The sequence below is a fragment of the Lepidochelys olivacea genome (assembly GCF_965140295.1).
Source record: "Lepidochelys olivacea isolate rLepOli2 genome assembly, chromosome: 17".
NCBI lineage: Eukaryota > Metazoa > Chordata > Testudines > Cheloniidae > Lepidochelys > Lepidochelys olivacea.
Window position 1 is genome coordinate 7,423,909 of NC_140427.1, and position 19,688 is coordinate 7,443,596.

The 19,688-nt window shown below is 41.8% G+C and overlaps 1 long non-coding RNA gene across 5 annotated transcripts in view; it reads right to left on the bottom strand.

Moving 5' to 3' along the window:
• Positions 1-727: 727 nt before the first annotated feature.
• The window catches only part of LOC311532647, a 54,080-nt gene continuing 35,119 nt past the window's right edge, over positions 728-19,688 (bottom strand). For 2 of the 5 annotated variants that reach the window (XR_014714427.1, XR_014714428.1), the window contains one exon: positions 17,949-18,155. This is a non-coding gene — a long non-coding RNA (uncharacterized lncRNA). Of the gene's footprint in view, positions 1,031-17,018; positions 17,053-17,246; positions 17,838-17,948; positions 18,156-19,688 lie in introns of those variants that run through there. The other 3 variants (XR_014714424.1, XR_014714425.1, XR_014714426.1) reach the window with 3 other exon arrangements.

A 19,688-nucleotide genomic window follows, 5' to 3' on the forward strand; every position in this document is an offset into this window, starting at 1 on the left:
ATTTTGCATGCTGGACCAGACTTCAACACTCAATCGAAATCCATTGTGGTCAAAAGATACATGAATAAAACCTTTAAATATTGCATAGTATATGGGCAAGATTTTCAGGGAAGCAGAAAGCCTACAGCTTCCATTGGAGTTGTGGGTGCTCAGGTCTAAAAATTGAATCCTCTATTCATGTGTATAAACTTGGACACAGTTATTATGATCTATGTTTTAGGCATATGAAAGCCAGGGCTTCTCCCACTAAATCCTGCCTTTTCCTTCTCCTATATTTGACTTTCCAGTGAGCATAATAATATTTATTAGCATTGATACAACACGTAACATCCTCTCAAACCATAGTGAGGCCTTGCAGTTCCTGTGAGATGGGCAGGGCCTGTATTTTATTTCCATTTTGCAGATGGGGAAACTGAGGCACAGAGTGGCTAGCGCCCATATTTTCCAAAGCATCCACTTGGTTTAGGTAGCCTAATTTTGGGGGGCCAAACTGAGACAGTGAGGACCCGAATTGAGTCAGTTGAAGTTGTGGGTTGGCATTTCTGCAAATCAGACCCTGCTGTCTCAAGCTGGGAATCCCAAATTCTAAATCTAATTGACTTTGCTGAAGAGCCACAGTAGGAGTTGGTGGCACAGCCAGGGTTAGAACTCAGGAGTTCCTGGCTCTAGTCCAGTGATCAGTCCAGGAGATGTTCATTATGATGAATTACTGGATAGCACTGGAAAGTGATCTCGCAGCAGCTTCAGTGTTTTATAAACGTTTACCATTACATTGCCAGATCCCACTGCTGAGTGGGAAAAGAGAATTTTTGTTAGCCCCAACACCTGCAGTAATAGCAGAGGAAATTGTAAAACACAACAGGCAATGTGAGTAATACAGTCTTGCTTAGACAGTGCCTTCTTTCCTAGCTGGTCCATGATGTATGACTAGCCCTCTCTTCCGGGTTATGGGCCTCTTGGGTTGTCTGCGGGGCGAAGAGCAAGAACCAGCAATGTTATGCTTTTTGTTGCAGAGCCTGAATCCATGTCCCTACAGGGCGGGGGAGAAAAAGGAAACGTCACTTTTTTTTTTCTCTGCATGGATTAATCTGTTTAGCTGTTTAACCTGTGTGCCAGAAGAACTCTCAGAGAGTGACAATGGGAAGGTTGCGGAGACTGCGGGGTGGGTTTCAGAGCGTGTGTGTTTGTTTGCAGGGGGGAAGAGTGAATGATAAAATATCCTTGTGCATTTTTGCGCTGGAAAGTTAGGCTGGTGGCGGAAGGGGAGAGGTTAAACTGAGGCAGAAAAGTTTGTGTCAGCCTTTTTCGATTTCTCCCTGCCATAATCACCCCCTCCTTTTTCCTCCCTCCCCCCATTTTGGAGGAAGGAGGTTTGCTGTCTTTGTATTTTAACTGTAGCAAAAAGATTAAATTGTTTACGAGCTCAGAGCCCTGGCTGCCTGGATGAGCGGCGAGAGACAAAGATAGACATTCTAATTCTCCGGTGTACTTTGTGCTTCCGTCCCCCTCTGCTGCCACTAATTCTTTTATCTGGCCCCAACACTCCAGGCATTATGTGCATTCATAAAAAAAAAAACCCCTAACTGAAGCAGGCAAAATTACTGTTCTCTGCGCTGTACCTCCGATAACAATCTCTTGAATACTGATTACTTTTTTTTCCCCCCAACACAAAGCGACCAACACAAGTTGGTCTTTAACCCTTTATCTTTAGCAAGCAGAAAGACACGAGGAACATCTTACTCAGTTGGAAAAAAAAAAATAGCATACAGAAGAATTACTGTTATCTCCTAGCCAGAAGAGGAACAGCAGAGATAAGAAAAGCCTGAAGAATTAAAAGGAACGTTGCATTTGGGCTGTAAATTCATGCTGAAGTCGGTTCTATTTGTCTGTCACTGGGGTTCATAATTTTTCTAGGTTGTTTTGATAGACTTATTGTGAAGACTGCATAGAAAACTCATCAGCATTTGTTGCCTCTGAGCATTATTGTCAGTGGTAACCGCATGGTTATAGACTGGAGGAAGATAATGGTTGAAGTATAAAGGAGATAAAGGCAAAACCTCTTCTCATTAAGGGCTATCTCCACCTCTGCAGACTCCACAGTATTGAGTGACTGGCGCTGGTGCATTGGGCATAAATTATAGCAAAAAAACTAAAGGCAGCATCATTATTTTGAAAAAGTTATAATGACATGCCACAAGCGTAAGACCTATTTACTCCAAAGACTGACAATAAATATAACGAGAGCTTTACTGTGGAGTGTCCAGCACTGGCTCTCTATTGATTGTATTGCCTGCACACATCTGTCTGCAGGTAGAATATAGCTCAGAACTTCAGGCACTTTGTAGAAGGGGAAGATCTGAAAGTTTTATTGCTTTAAAACACCTGATTATCTCCCACTGAATAACACCCCCCAGGGAGTGCTGGAGAGAACCCCATCCTTTCTACAAATCTTTAGGGGGGAAATGCCTGGTTTTGTTTCCATTGGAACTTCTGTTTGGAAAGCATCTGCGAATATTAGACTAGAGTTATGAGTGGGGAAAAAAATAAAACTAGCTCTGAAGCGTGGCGGTTGTGGCCTGGGACATTTCAACTATTTGCACATCAGTCGCAAATCAGAGGCCAAAGCAGTTTGCAAACTGGTCCTCCCAGTTTGGGGGGTTTTAAACCTGAACCAATTATATTTAAGAAGGACATAGTAGTTCTTTAAAGTTGTGCTCAGAGCGTCCGTGAGGCAAGAGAGTTGTGGTGCTCTCTAGCTGGAGCTGGGATTCCATTGCAGAGAGGTATTCCCTTCCGTCAGGGTAACTGGGCTGCCACTTCTTTTCATTTTCCTTCCCATTCAAGCTAGCTCTGCAGTAGAAGGAGCACGATACTTAGTGTTTTTAACTTTTTAAGTCAAGCCTGTAATACTGTATTGCACACCGATCGCACCTCCATAGTACTTGGTAAATATCAATGAATTTCCAATACCCCTATGAAGTAGATAGGTATAATTTTTATAACTGGAGAAACTGAGGCACAGAAATTGTGTGACCTTGGACAAGTGTCAGAGTTGGTGGCAGAGCCAGGAATAGCATCCAACAGTCCTAACTCCCAGCGCTTTGCTTTAATAAGCAAATCGTGTTCCTTTTAGTGCTTGTAAAAGGTGCCAGATTTGCAGTCCTGTCGACTCAGAATCCTCTGTCCATAGGGCACAGGCAGTGCAAGGTTCCACACTTTGCTCCGCCATGGTGCCGCAAGCGTGATTTAATGGACAGTCTCTAGAGGTCAGAAGCCAGTTCAGTCTCCATGACCCATTCATGATAGATGCCCCACAAGGACACCCGCTGTGGTTTGTGGCAGGTTGGTTTTTTTTAATAAGGATACTAGTTCATGCGGTACTGGCTGGAGACCCCTTGATCCTGTTTGCTGTGGACAATTGAAATAGATCTTCTCTTCTTCAGGTGTGGTATCTGGTAGCCATTGAGTAGGCTCCCATGATAAAGTGCCTTTGGCAATTGCTTCCAGATTAGTTTTTGTCAAGGCAGTCACTATGCTGATACATTAGTTGTGATTTGTCTCAACACCCTGAAGTTAACTTTCTCTTGGTGTGTTTGGCAAATGACCATAAAGGCAACAAGACAACCTTGGCATCCCCTCCTGGACCTCTTCTTGTCAATTCAAAGTTAACAAAAAGGAATTACTGATCTTTTCTTCCTACACTCTGTCACTGCTGACAATGCTACAGTCTCTCTGGCCCACACCCATCTTTGACTCCTCCTTGTTCCTTATCCTGTCTGCACTAGAGACTTTTTAAAATAGGCAACACAAAAAGACTAGGGAACAAACCCGCATGGGAAGGAACTGGAATGGATGACCTTGCGAGACCTTCTCCACCTCAAAGACCAGGCTGCTGCCTAGTTACTCTATGACTTTAGAGTTTGAATCAATGTGCTAGAGGAAAAACTGCCTTGATTACCCCTTAGAATAAGAATCTGATCTATATTATGAGAAACAGGGGTAAGTAGAAGGATTTGAATTCTACGGTGAATCCTTCACTAATGAGCATCTCTAAGAGGAAAACTCCTGACTTAAACAACTGCTTTTAAAGTAATCACATGTGGCTCTGTGCACAATTTTCATTCCACTTTTAGTCAAATACTTGACTCAATATGGTATTTGCTGGTGGCCCCGTAAAACAGATTCATAAGCCTCCTTCCTCCCTTCAAGGTAGGATGGATAATTTTGTACTTAAGACACTAGACTGGGACTCAGGACCCAGTGGCTTCAGTTCCTGACCCTGACCCTGAGTCCCTGTGTAACCTTGTCACTTAACCTTAAACTGTAATCTGGGGATAATAATTGTTCCCTGGCTCACAAGGACCAGTTCCCTGTTGTGAGGACACTTGTGAGGCACTCCGAGACTACAGTGATGAGGACTAATATGAGAATGCAGACAGGCTTCATTGTGTTAACAATAAAGCAGGTAACTATCACTGGAATTACTCAGTAAAATTCAAAACTGGACAATTTAATAGAATGGTCATGAATTCATGGATTTATTAAAATAGAGATCTCTCCATTATCTCTCAGTGTTCCAAACCGCTCTCATTTCCGACCACGTCTACCATGCTATCAGAAATCCAGCTGACACCCACCCAAAACAAAGATCTTTGAGACCTAGGGTGGAGTGTATAGAGCCAGGCCCAGGTTTTAGGGATAACTTGGATCTTTTGGTGCTTTTGAGGAAAGAAGAGAACATTTTACACTTATGGATACGCTTTTTATGGGTTGAATGGAAGGAAAGTTGTAGCCTCCCTGTTTTACCGTATGTGGTGTTGTGTAGTTCAACTGCTCTCAAACTGGTGGCTAGCAGTGTGTGAAAGCATCTATAATTCTAGCAGAGAATTACTGGGGAAATGTGAATGTTGGCTTGATTTCTTAGGCTTCCTTGGGAAATTGGGTCTGGGCTACAGAGAGCTAAGTAGGAGGCAAGGCTGCTGCAAAGGATTTGGAGGTCGCTCCATCATTGCCATCCTCTTGCTGATAATGTGAGTCTTACTGCAACTGAAGATGAGCTGAAGTGCTGGTTCAGATCTGGTTTAAATTCAGATTTTAGGGTTCAGACTCACTGCTGAATCTGAACTAGGAATCAGGTTCCAGTTCAACAGCACAGAACTGTTCTTGCCAAATTTTAGCCTAAAATAGTGGTAATGAGAAAAGAACATGAGAATTACCACTGTTTGGGATTGAAATCTTCCACATGGGTTTTCTCATGAGATTTCTACCACATCCAAGCTCTGAAAGGAAATCAGACCCCCTTTGGGATGTGGAGGCAATCTGGAACAAAAAATGGAAGGAAGGACTTGGGTTTGGGAATCAAATCCAAGTTGTGCGTGCGTGTCTGTGTCTCGGATTGAAGGAATTCAGATTTGAGTCTCTGGTTTTACCCATCTCTTAGTATGAGAGCTGCTTTATAGACTGAAGACAAAGAGCAATGAGGGTCCATCATGACTCTTCATATACACCATTGCCCTAATAAATTCTATTCCGCTCTTTCTTTCCAACTCCAGCTGCCACCAAATGGAATGGAGGTGACGCAATGGATACTGTATCAGTATAGACTCTATCAAGAGTAGAACTGCGGAAACAATATGAAATTTGTACATATTGTCCAGTTCATATTTGTATTCAATAGCACTTCACAGTTTCATCCAAGCCCTTTACACTGTGATCAGAAGGGGATTTTTATGGATTTACATCACTGGAGCAGAGAGTAGAATTCGGCCGACTAATCCTCACAACATCCATGTGACTAATATTAATCGTACTGAGGGCCTGTCTGAAATATTTACGATGAACTGTGTAAAAACTTCACTTTAAGGTTTTGATATTTTCCTTGTGAAATCAGGAACTGCACAAGTGAAGGGGCCAGATCCTCAACTTATGTAAATTGGCATTGCTGCGGATGAGGGTCTGGTCTAAGACCTCCAAAATGACCTTAGCTGGTCTATGTTACCCATGGAAGTACCTGGCTCAAGTCAGGAGTCTCATGTTCACAATCCATTCTTCCTGCTCTTGCGCCCCCACTATTCCTCCCAACAGGAGCGTTTGCACCAGAAACCTGATTCAGTGAGTTGCATTAAAGTCACATGAACAATACTATGGTGACCTATACGTCCAATGACCACTGATCACAGTAGTGATTAAATACTCTCAACAAACTGCCCACGAACATTCTACATGTGAAAAATACATTCAAGATGGCTGCTCGCAGACACTTTATGAGCTGAAAGAGAGGCTTGCTTTGGTTAGTTTGCTATGAATTGCTTACTCAGCCCTTAATATATAGTAGGCTCCATTTTGCCCTCAAAGATTTAAACATGGCTCCCACCAACTTCCAGGGGAGTTGCGTGATGAATCAAGGGACAGCATTGGCCCGCCTGTATGCTACTCGGAGACTTATAGTTGCTGGGCATGATTCTCACTAATGAAGGGAATAGGAGCCGGGCTGCTATAAGAAATTTGGTTGATGGACGGTATGCATCCGATGAAGTGAGCTGTAGCTCACGAAAGCTCATGCTCAAATAAATTGGTTAGTCTCTAAGGTGCCACAAGTACTCCTTTTCTTTTTGCGAATACAGACTAACACGGCTGTTACTCTGAAACCCGCTGTAATTAAGGTGAGAATTTGGATGCTTGGATGGGAGGCTTAAAACTAATACATCAAACTCAATGGGAAATTCAAGAATTTACTGGCCACACCCCTCCTAGAATGATTGGGCTGTAGAGGCAAGATTGCTTCGCAGACACAGTGGTTCTCGTGTGTCCTGGATGGACTTTCTGAATTGGTGATAACACCAACCAGAAATGACTGGTCTTTATGGCCAGAGCGCTGTCACTCTGAACACAGGTACTGACCTCAGTAGAACTATTTACATTTTCTAGTCTGAAATACCAACAATGATATCTACCGTATGGCTCCCAGATTATAATATCCGCTCCTTACCAGCGCCTGTACAAGCCTTCCATTTAGACTCACAATAAATACGAACACAGTTGCAGTAATATTTCATTTTTTGATGGCATAGCGGTGGTTTTTGATTATATAAATCAGGCTTTAAAAAAGGAGTACAGCATTGTGACTGACTAAATAAAGAAATGCAAATGTAAAAGTCCTTACAAATAATAATAATAATAATAATAAAGCAGCTTTAGAATGGACATTCAGGATCAACTGGAAAACACTGCACTCTTGGTGTGAATAGGAGAAATCAGTTGGGCGCAGCATGCAGGCGGGTTCCTGATAAACTAATGCTCCTTCACACAATTTACAATCCAACTGAATTCATTTGCATGACAAAATTGGCTCGGGTATTCATGTGTTGCAGCAAGACAAGTGTAACATTACAAAGAACAAGTAACCATGGGGAAGGTTAATGCAGACAATAAGGAAATACAATGACATGAATTGGGTTCGTCTTTTGCCAACCTCTTATCTGAAAGAGAAAAATAACAGCCCCCTTTCTCCTTGTTCGTGAATAAAAGAGTTGTTTCATGGAGAGGAAAGTGAAGGAAGAGGAGAAATGTGCAAAGTTGACAAATAAAGATCTATAATTCCATCATTTTACAGCAGGTGGGGGTTGTAGGGAGAGGTTTAATTATGAAGGAAGAACATGGGTTGGTGATGTGAAGCGTGTTTAGCTAATCCAGCCCTGAAGACATGTGGTTGGTAACTGAACCATCAGTTAAGTGTTTTGAGTAGCCAACGCCATTGTGTCAAATTCTGCTCTGTTACACTGGCAGAAGTCCATGGGGGGTTTGCAGAAACCACGTGGGCTGCACCAGCGTAACCGGGAGAAGAATTTGGCCCATCAGAAGACCTCAGCCCCCAGAATCAGAGGCAGGTTTTCAGAATAGCACAGCAGCACATCGGATGCTAGCTTCTTTGGAAAATCTGGTTACAAAAGTTGCTCATGGGTGCTAAGCACTTTTGAAAACCTGGCTCGCATTTAGGTGCCAGAGTGTTAGCTGAGCTCTTCTGAAAATCTAGCCCTGGTTGTGGGCGCTGAATATTTCAAAATCTGGATTACTATGCAGCTTTCAGGAATGTTTGGTGTTTTTGGCCTTGCACATAGGTTTGCGTTGGCAGATGGACCAAAGGAGTCTGGCTAAATCTCACTGTTGAAGGGGTTAGGAGAGGTCCCACTTTTTTTTGAGGCTGTGAGCCCTTGTCCTGGATATAAAGTGATATGTGGTAATAAAAACCTAACCGTGCAGTTCAGTGACCTGTGTGACTGGAAAATCATGCAAAAGGAAATGCAAAAGTCATTGCTGGACTTGAACTCAGAGCACCACAGGATCTGAGACCAAGAACTCTTCCAGGCAAGCTCCAGCTTCCTATTCTCCACTAATCTGGTGAAAAGGATGTTTGTCACTGAATAGAATGTTACTTATCGTAGCAGGGAACGGGACTAATACCATGCTGAGGCAAAGGTGTAAGAGAAATCGAGACTACAGGGGGATGCTATCTCTTCCTCTGAGATCACATTGAACTGCAGGACAGGAGAACAAGAGTTTTCGAGCCACTTTCGCCCAGCTCCACCCCCTCCCACAATGCACACTCATATAGTTGGGCTTTTGCCTTTGCTCAGCTTTTGGAGTCAACCTCTAGCCATTAAAGATTCTCCCGGACTGGAATCGGCTTCCAGCTCTTTCCTGCTCTCAACGGCTAGGCTAGTGGAGCCTTTGAACACTATGAGCTGAGGAATGTGACATTTGCCATCACACACATTGCTCCATGTGAAACTTGAGCAGAGAATCAGGTTATTAGGTGGCATGCGGGTGCTGCTTTTCGTGATGAGTGTCAGAGGTTCATAGGGCATCAAAGTAGCTCTCGTATGGTTCATTTTAAAGGGGTCCTGGCTTCCATGCTGCAGCGCTTTGGCGTATCACTTCTGAGGACCCAGAGAAAGGATTCAAGCAAGGTCACATTCTGCCATTGCTTCTCCCGTGTGTCCATAGCATGCAGCTAGCACGTGGTTTGGTACAGCCCCTGGTGTCTGCTCGAGGTAAGGCCAACTTTGCAGGGGGTGATGTTCATCAGGGTTGAGGTGTGCAGGAGGAGCTGTGCGTGTGTGTGGTTCTGAAGTTTACACCTTCCTACAATATCACTGGAATCTGTGCTTTGCTTTCTCACTTTCAGGAGCATTAAAACATTCAACCACCCATTAAGTTTTAAATAGAAATTGTGTGCATTACAACATTTGTAAGTCAGCAGATGATTGAGCTGCTGCTGTAGTGTAAGGATCGAGTTATACCTGTATTTTCATAGATTTCCTGTGTGACTTTCGAAAGTCACTTTGCTTCTGTGTGCCTCAGTTTCCTTCTCTACAAAATTGGGATAATGTTACCTTCCTGTCCTCTACAAGCATGTTGAGGCAAAACTAACAGATGTCAGCAAAATGTGCTGAGTTGCTCCAATGGGAGAAGCTATATAAGTGCAAATTATTATTATTACGGTATAGAATTATTTGAAGAGGAGGGGTAGGCTGGCTAATTGACTAAATGCTTATTACATGGAGGAAAGCTGTCTGGGCCGGAGGAACACATCACTTCTAACAAGCAGACTGCATCGTTAGCAGGCCTCTTTATTCATTGTTGTTCTCAAATTGGAGCACTCGGCTCCATTTCCAGCCTGGATTAGACGCTCTGACAATGGGTACTTGATAAGTACAAGGGCCCCTCTTTAGATCAGCTCTGCTCAGCAACTCAGCAGGTTAGCCCCTCAATTGCCATCTGCAACAAATCTGTAACAAGTTGACAAACGGCTAATTTTAATTTAATCTTTTGGTTTCCAACCTAATGGAAAAGGGTGGGGGGAACCAGGGGAAGGAAGTGCTCACCCGCATCCATGATTCACACCAGTCACTCGATGGGGAGTTTCTGTGCAAAAACTGGTTAGGAGCACAATAAGTGCCTTACATTTTTGAATTAAATTTAACCCCAGGGTGCCACTGCTTCAGAGCCATTGGAGGCAGAGTTGTAAATCATGGCAGCAGATTCCGTTTCTGATGAGCACTTCCCATCATGATGACATTTAAACTATTAATTAATTAGGAGAGAGCAAGATGAGAAGATTTGGAACTCTCCCCTTTGGATAATTACTGCAGAACACATTTGTTACTGTAATGAACGTACAGGATATGACTTCAGTGAGTGCATGTTCTCTGTGTGTGTGTGTGTGCGGATTTTTCAGCTAGCATTAGAAACTTGACAAGGGGTGGGGAAGACTTTTTTCCACCTGCAACCGTGAAAAGAGGTTGTTTGTCTGGGAAGGATGTAATATATGCACGGACATGCAGACTGATTTTCAGAAGTGCTGACACCCAAAACTCCCACTGAACACCCATTGGGCACGGTGGGTGTTCAGCACCTCTGAAAACCAGCCTTGTGATATCCATTTACACGGCCTTCCGCTTTAGGACTGAGTGCTCTTTTATGGCTGATCCAAAACCCGCTCATGTGGACGGGAGTCTTTCCAATGCAGCTGCCGGTACAATGGTTTCCAGAGTCGGGCAGAGCGCAAGCTGGTGGTGTGGTCATCTTGCACGGTTCTTCCAGAGTGGTAGCACTGATGATTCTCAAGCCGCTGCATTCCAGTCTGGGGCGTCTTCAGACATTGTATTTAATCTGTATGGTGGACACCACCAGAGTCTAGGCTGGGCGCTGTATTAAAGCTGCCTATCGTTTTACTTGAAATGGTGCTTATGGAACTGACTGTTTGCCTGAATTCTGCTCAGAGATCTCTGAAATTTGCTTAGATTTCTCTTTTCCAAGAGGATAATGCCCATGTTGGTAAAATGGGAGTTGCTGTTTCCTTACAGTACCTCTGCTTCCTGTTGGCAATCAATCAATCAAATCCAATTTTACTTGTTGAATGTAAAAATGACCTTTCCCTGCTAACCCAGTCTAGCTTGACAGAAGCCATTTGAATAGGAATGGGGAATCTCTACTAGCTGTAGCATGAAAATTTAACTCCAATTTTATATCAAACAAACCTTAAACCTACATTTGCAAAATTGCTTAATTCGTTAGGTCAGCTCTGTCTTTGACCATTGTAACATTTATGGTTTAATAAAAAGAGTAAGCATATATTGACGTGATGATGTGTTGTAGTTAATTATAGACTTCTGGTAATATGAGAGGCTTGAGTAGAACCTCCATATTGAGGACTTCGAAGGTAAGAGCATAAACTGGTGGCCATTGCTCCTTGGTGGTAATCAACATCTCTCTAAACAGTTTTCAATACAGACCCCCAAATTTTATTACCGTGAAGCTAGAGGACATTGGAACAGTTACAGAAGACTTGGAAAATTGGGTTGTTTTGAATAGTCTAATTAAATGACAAAACAAAGTTCAGGGGGAATATAGATGTAAGTGTCCATCTGTCCTCTGACCCCTGTGAAAAACATGGTTTTGGAAGCATGTAAGTTAAAGTTCAGCGCATGCTTAAATGCCTTGCAAGATAGGGATGGTTTGCTGAATCAGGGTCTTTTAGTGTACACAGACAAGTGTGAATACTGTGATTTAACATTTTAAATAGGGCTGGTTGAAAATTTCCATCTGTTTTCAGCCAAAGCTTTCATTTTTTAAAAAAAGTCAACATTTTCAGGTGGAGGAGAACATTTCTGATGAGTTCTAGTTTTAAAGGGCCTTTGAAAAGGTGGCAGTAAGTAGTTACTCTTAAGAGAATTGGTGGGAAATGGTACTTTTTCAGATATATGGTTCTGCAATGAGGTCTGCATGGATCTAATCTCAATGGTGGAACAGGAGACCCAAAAATGTCAGCTCCGCCTTTATTCTGCATGTTTGTGTCTCTGGATCAGTAGACATTTCTTTACATTTTAACTCACCTCTTTGTTTACTGAGTATTGAACTATCTCCCAAAATTCTTTCTCAAATCCCCGATGACCCCATCAAATCACTATCACAGAGATGAATCCACTGAAAATGTCAAAGACTCTCTCTTGGAAATGTTTTTTAAAGACCACCTGGTGTTCTGGTCCTAAAGGCTAATATTCCTAAAGGCTGCTGAGAAAAAGGGAATAAAAAGTTTTTTAAAAAAGTCTAAAGAATGCTGGGATGTGACGTGGGTTTCATAACTACCAGTTATCTGAGATTCCTGCTGCTCTTCATTCTGATAAAATGGTACTTGTTGGGGTTAGTGTTGAAATTTCTAGGGACGTGACTTTAGGCCCCGACTCAGCAAAGCTCGAAAGCTCTCTGCTGGACCAGGCCCTAAAACATTAGCGGAATGGCCAGCTGGGTCACTCGGGAGCCTCTCATCTGGTTTGATTTCAGCTCCGAAAATTAGCAACACAAGTCAAATGGGCCTAATTTGGATAGACAGTTCCCAATTTTGTTTTAACTTTTTTCACTCTAACCCTCCAAAAAGGGCGCCTTATCAAATGCATTTTTAAGGCATGTTCCTATTTTTCTCCTTAAATGTTCCTGTTCACAGCTTTCCAATGCAGGCAGTTATGGCAACAGTGGATAGTCCTTCTCATCTGATGGCTCTGTTGTGGTCTCTGTGCATTTAAGGAGTTTGGTCAGTCCAGCTCACAAAAACTACTACATTGCTTGGCAACAATAACCTTTCCTTGGTGGATCAGCAAGGCAATGAGAGCGAACGTCAGCCTTGCACTTCTACTGTGCTGTGCGCTTCTAGGCTAGAGGACTTTAGACTTCACAGCTGTCAACCCAAGACCTTTTGCCAGCACAAAGGTCTCTCAAGGAAAATCAAGACTAGTGACTTTTTTCATTCATCAAATTTTCCTTTCCTTATCCATCAGGGTCATGTTGTGGCCATGATTATCTTCCTGAATAACCTCCCCTTCCCAACCAGCGAGCAGTGGCATATGAACTGCAGGCCAGCACCTGCAAGCAGATTGATTCTTCTGTAGTTCCTTGGCTGTAGCAGACTTCCTCAATGGACATTAGATTATAAATTGTTTGACCATAATTCTTTCAACAGTCCTTACTTTTTCTTCTTGTATCTTGTGCTTAGACCACACTTGCCAGTTATTGCCATGAAAAGACCTCATTGTTTCTGTGTGTGATAACAGTGAAATACACACCTCCCAGTACTGCAGGCTATACAATTACTTTGCACATGGTTGGTGTTAAACAAATAATACTCAATAGTGCATGAATAGTTGTGATATAGGAAGCTGCTTCTGGAACATCTTAATCATTCAGGGTATTCATAATTATTATCATTTTAGTTTAGGAAAGGACTTGATATAATATGGGGACAACTTGTTCTGAGTCTGGAACAACAGGTACCAAAGTTCATCACAAATGAGTTAAGGACCTGACTGTGTCCCCGTGAAATCAATGGGTATTTGCCATTGGCTTTAATGAGAACCAGATGTGGACCTTCAGCTGTGAAAAATCGCACGTATTCTCAGTAGACTGAAAATAGTGTAAGTGAAAAAATGTACCTATTAAACTTTTTATGAATAGTTTTTGCATGGGTTTTTTGTGAAATGTCATCATGAGACGTTATGGGTCCCCCCACCTGAACATCTATCAATAAGATAATTGATCTTTGTACAAGTAATATTTAAACTTCTCATTTTGAAATTTTGAGGTTTCAGGTGGCAAATAAGACGATTTTTAAGTGGAGAAAAAGCCAGTTTTTACATATTCTTGAGTATGGAACATTGCAACGTTTGCAGTTTTTGCAGAGTGGGAAGGGGAGGTTATTCCAAATTTGTCCCATTTCTGCTGTGTGTGTGTGTGGGGGGATCACGAATGTCAAAATGTTGTAAATGTTTTGCACATCTTAGCTTCCAGGTTACTGCTCCATTCTGTGTAGTTGAAGTAGGAAGGTTTGGTTATTACCATAGTAATACATATAGTGGAAAAGTCTTTGTTTTAACCTTTGTGTGTTTGAGAAAAGAGCTGGATCAGCATTCATGCTGTGTCAGGAACTTTGAGTTAGCTGGGATGAGGACACAGCTGCCTAGACCTGGTTAGGTTTGATGGTAGAGCCAATTGGCTCTGGAAGCTGAATGCCCCAGTTCTATTCCCAGATGTGTTTTATAATGAATTAGTTTAATTGCATACCTCTCAATCTGCCAATACCCAATTGTGGGACAAAGACCCAAAATGAGACACACGCACCAGAAAATTAATACTGCAGGAAAGGTCATAACAAGGTGGGATTTAATTCTTTCAGCATAAGAAATATTTTTCTGTCACCTCAGATTCACAAGTCAGTGTTTTGTTTGTAAATAATCCCACGATAGTAAGTATGGGAGAGTGCCCGGTGTCTGAGAAGCGGAGTTAAATTTGGATCTAAACTGAAGGATAGCTGAGAGGTACAGTATGGCTAATTGTGTATGGTCTGATGTCAAAAAAGATGATGATGGAAGCCTTTGGAGGCTGAAAAATAGTCCTTATTTGAATCTCCTAACATATTACCAGCTTGCAACAATAGTCTGTCTGTGCAGTCTAGGTAATTAGTACTTTAAAGCATAACCTATACTTATGAATGTTCACTCTAGCTGATATTTAAACATCTCATTTAGGTTTTTACTTTAATGTATTTGTAAAGTGCCACGAGGGTCCTAAAGAGGGCACGGTTACTATTTTCTTTATGCTTTAATACCTAATATAATGGCCAAGGGTTTTGCGGGGGGGAGTTGGTGGAGGAAGGAATAATTTTGACAAATCCAAAGGGGGAAAGCTTGGCAACATGGTGTAGTTGTGTATAACCATAAATAAAACTCTGTGTGAATTCCCCTTGGAGACGCTACAGATCTATTGAACAGGGCACCCTCTCTATAAAAATTGTCTGAGAGTGGTAATAGCAAGCTATACATTATGAGAAAATATAGCATGGGGATTTGCTATACTTGGAAGCAAAACCATGAGAAAAATGGTGGAAGGTTATAAGGAATTGTTGTTCCATCCCATAAGAAATGTGTTTTATTCCAGACACCCAGATTTCATCTTCCCCACACCCCTAAATTAGAAATGAAATTGACAGCTTTCCAGGGTGTGCAAGAATCCATACAGCGATGTGCATTATTTTGGGAAGCTAATTAGGGCAAACATAGATAAAGCACCCTCTGTGCATTATGAGCTTGTAAATAATGGGAAAGGATTTTCTTAGGAAATTAGCATTAGGATGTATAGGAAGCTATAAAATCAAATGCTGCAAATATACATTGTATTGTCTCTCCATTGTTTTTTTTTTTTTTAAACCTTAAAAAAATGACATGCAGAAGGGAACCCTCTAGATTTGACTGGCACAATCCTGCAAAACAAGAAGTTCAGTTTTTTTAAAAAAAAAATCCACTCATTTCTAAAGAAATTTCCCAGATTAGATTTGTAAATCAAAAACCAATATATAACATGCAAGAATTGATCTGTTTTATATTCCTCAGTTACATTTTTGTGAAGCACATTTAGAAGATTTAGAACGTATTTGTGCCTGCTGGTTGAGCCATTATATGCTTGAGTTCATACATCTATTTGTGAGGCTATAAAACAGGCATCGACTACCCATGTAAATTGTGTTCTCCACAATAAATTATATGCATACTTGCAAAAATACATAACTGCTGTTGGTTGGCTTACGTAGGCTGAATACTAATGATGTTTAAAGTTGCATTGTCCCTCTTCTCAGGCCTAATTTAGCCTCTACATCAAAAATTATGTAGGAAAAAACACTTTATCCTCTCACTGAGAAATAAAATGGCACTTACGGGCACCCACATATCTTTCTTTTATGAAACACCACCATTTTCATACTAATTTTAGCTGCACAGGGTTCACGGAAAAGTCTGTCTCATGTAAAGCTGGTCGGAAACATCACTATGTATATACATTTTACATCTCTGTGTGTGTGTGTAAAATAAATTATGGGATGTGTGTCACATCCACTTACGCACAGAGTGATCCTTTGTTTTCTTAATATTTTATTCCCCTGAAGTTCACAGACTTAAAGATTCTTACCCCTGGTTCCACAAATGTTGAAAACTATTGGGAGACCAAATTGAATGCCCTGATCGGGCAATACACAAATGCAATGCCTTTCCTCGGGTGGCCTTCAAGGGATGAATGAGTTAATTAATTGGTTTGGGTGCTCATATTTCAGGCTTCTTAAGAGAAGTGAAATGTGCCTCTTTTCACAATGGAATAGGGGACTGACCCCTGGCTTTCCATTTTAGGTCAGTTGTTCTTACAAAGAGGGGCTGTGTAACATGCATGTACATTTGGTTATTTTATTGTAGCAAACTTTCTATATTATCTTCATTTTTGTTGTTTATCTGGTTTCACATCCTTTGTTCCACTTTTCCCTCTTACCATCCACAGCATCTTGGTGTGTTTCTCCTGTGCCTTTTTCAGTCTGTTGCCTTTATCTAATTTGTTTTACCTTTTAAGATTTCTCTGCTCATTCTCTTGTCTCACTTCTTTTGAAGATATTTTTTCTTTTCAGATTCTACCTTCCTCCTCAATTCATTTTCCAGTTTGTATTTTCCCCCTTTTCTCCCTATTTTCATTACTTCTCCCCCCGTATATTCCTTGTCTCCTGTTCCCTCTATTCTTCCTTGAACCCCAGACGACATCTCTGTCTCCGAAATTCATTTCTCCGTGTGCCAACGGGATACTGTGGGACTATGACATACAAGAATCTCTGCTCTGCTGGCCCCTTGTGTGGACTGGGGGTGCGGGGAGTCATACTCTTTCCTTTTCCCTCTTTCCCTCTTATGTGGGCTCTGTAGGAAATAGGGGAAGCTGTCAGATCACCTCTTCCCATGCCCCCTGATGAGCAGGAGAGTAGTGCATCCCTTCTCTTGCAGCCACAGATCCAGGTGATGCTAATATATTAATCCGAAACTTCTCCCGACAAAAGTTGTGTGGGTGGGAGCGAGCTTGGTTTTACTTCCTCGCCTTGCAGATATTTATTTCAGAACAATGCTCTGCTCATGTCACTCCTCATTGGCTCTTGGATATGTTGTATAGCTTACAGTAAGGGCAATGCTGCAGGGAGTAGTCCTGTAATATGCAAGGAGATAGACTAGATAATGCAGAACTGTCTTTTCAGGCAGCAGTTATTAGTAGAACAGCATTATCTCGAGGCCCCTATCAAGTCCGTGTCTCCATTGTGCTTGTGTTACATGCATACATGTACATACACGCTACCTGCTCCAAATAATTTACAATCTAAATAGTCAGGATAAACAAAAGGGAGGAGGGGAAACTGAGGCACAGAGAAGTCAAGTGACTTGCCCGACATGATGCAATAGGAGTAGAACATGGATCTCTTTGTCCCCCTTATTCTTACTGTATTTATTATTTGTGTTGCAATAGTGCTTACGAACCCCAGTCACGAACCAGGGCCCCGTTGTGCTAGGTGCTGCCCGAATACAGAACAAATAAAAGGTCCACAGCCCAGAGAATTAACAAGCTCTGTATGACAACAGATGGAGACAGACAGACAGGGGAGTGCAAGGATACAATGAGACAATATTCCCATCCAAAGCTCTGGACTGTGCTGCCTCCCAGCGATGAGTTATTGTCATCAATCGTCCTCTGAAATGATCAGGCGAATGGTGGTGAGTCACTGGTGGTGACAGATGTTTGACTGGTGGCTTCTTCCCGGGGATGGCCCTGCTCTTCAGAGAACTTTGTTGTGGTGAGAGATTGGGACCCAGCCCAGTGCTTCGGTGACTGTCTTCAGCAAACTTTCCGCACTCTCATGCAGGTCTCTCTGCTCTTCATGCTCTCCGTGGTTGAGTGGGTGAATATTGGTTTAATTACTTTCTTCTAATAGCCACTCACTGAAATAATAATACTCATACTTTGTATCTATAGAGCACCTTTCATCATAGGATTTCAGTGCATTTTACTAACATTTAATTAAGCTTTCCAACACCCCAGTGAGACAAGTAAATATTTTATAGCCATTTTACAGATGGGTAAAATGAGACACCCTGGGTACATAAAGGTGCACGGTGGGGTCCTGGCTTAATTGGGAATATTGGCTCCCAGTCTGTGCTTCTCTAATTGCTTGCCAGTGTGAGGTCTGACTGGATTAGTTGCAGTAAAGTAGTCGGAGATGCCAATAGCCGGAAGTGCGCAAAAGAGGGAATCTGTTTCTGACGAAGGGGAAAATATTCACAAATTTTAAATAAGTCTTTGAAAATAAATGAGTTTGAAATTTCTTTTACCCCATATTTTTTATATTGAACATTGTGGAGTTTTCCTCTCTTTTCTATCTTGTCATTGAAAAGAGGGAGAAAAATGTTGGCTTTAATGGGGGGGGAACGGGAACCCCTGAACATTTTTTAAAATGAAAGTTTCCATGCTGCTTTTATTTTATTTATTTTTAAAAGGCCATTTTTAATGAAATATCTTTAATTTGAAAAATTTCAACCTGTGTAATGCTGCTCTATCGGGATGTGCAGCGAGGAGTTACTTTTATCTTTTAGTTGCTAGATCACACGTCTTCTCATTGAAAAACCAATGAGTTCTCCTTCTGTCTTGGCTGTAGAAGCTCAAGCACATCCGAGGTCTATTCCAACAGCTTGGATGCCAGAACAACCACAAGCGAGGATTGGCTCACACAGCCAGGTTTGCATAGCAGCTCGTGGTGGTTGTTTTTAAATACCTGTAAAACGCTATGCACAATTGCGATGCTATAGAGATAATACTAATAATGAAGGTACCCATATGGGCTTGGGAACACAATGGCAAACAGCCTCCTTGTGTTGTTTCAGGATTTCTGCTTCCATTCGCATGCCAAAAACAATTTGTAGAGTAGTACTAAAATGGAAAATAACAAGACCCTCCAGTGATGAGTGATGGCTCAAGTCACTTCTTATTTGATCTGACTTCATTCACCTATCCATACTGGCAGTAAAGCCATGGTTGGCCTTTTTCTTTAGAGTTACTGTAAGATCTGTCAGCTGATTCATAGTGCAGAGAAAACTCTCTTTAAGTCACAGTATAAGGACCCTTATTCTGTTAGGGTGTAAGCCAGTGCCCATCAAAGTCAATTGGAGCCTTTCCATTGTAAGGGCAGGTTTTATAATTTCTTTTTCTAAGTGTGCAAGTTTTCATTCTTTGAAGAGAGACTCCATTGCTGTTAGTTTGCTTATGCAAGAGTTAATTGAGAGAAGCTCTGGCAATCAGCAGGAGAGTTAGCTCTCTCCCTTTGTCTCTAAAAGTAGAGGCAATTCTTAGGACAGATAGGCTTCTTGGGAATGCTTTCTGGGAACTGGACCACTGGTGTTTGGGCTGTGATTTCCAGAAGAGGTGACTCCCTATATGGTGTTTGTGACCATCTCTGTTCCAGGACTGGGGTATGTAAGTAGACAAAAGAGGTTACACAGAGAATATGTCCAGATTCCATGTCACTGTGGGGAATTTTATTTTTTATTAATTTTTATTTTTTTTTGTACTGGGGAACTGACCTGCAAAGCCCTGAAATTCTGCTACCGTTCTGCAGAAGAATAACACTAGTGTGAGAAGTGGAACAGTAGTGCTGGCACCCGCCACAAAACCATTGGCTTTAATGGCTGTTGAATGGATCCTAATTACTGTATGAGGAATGTGATCATCTTGTAAAGTTTCAGCAATCACTTCCAATGTTGGAAACCTTGTTGAAACAGGCATGCAAGTCTCTGATT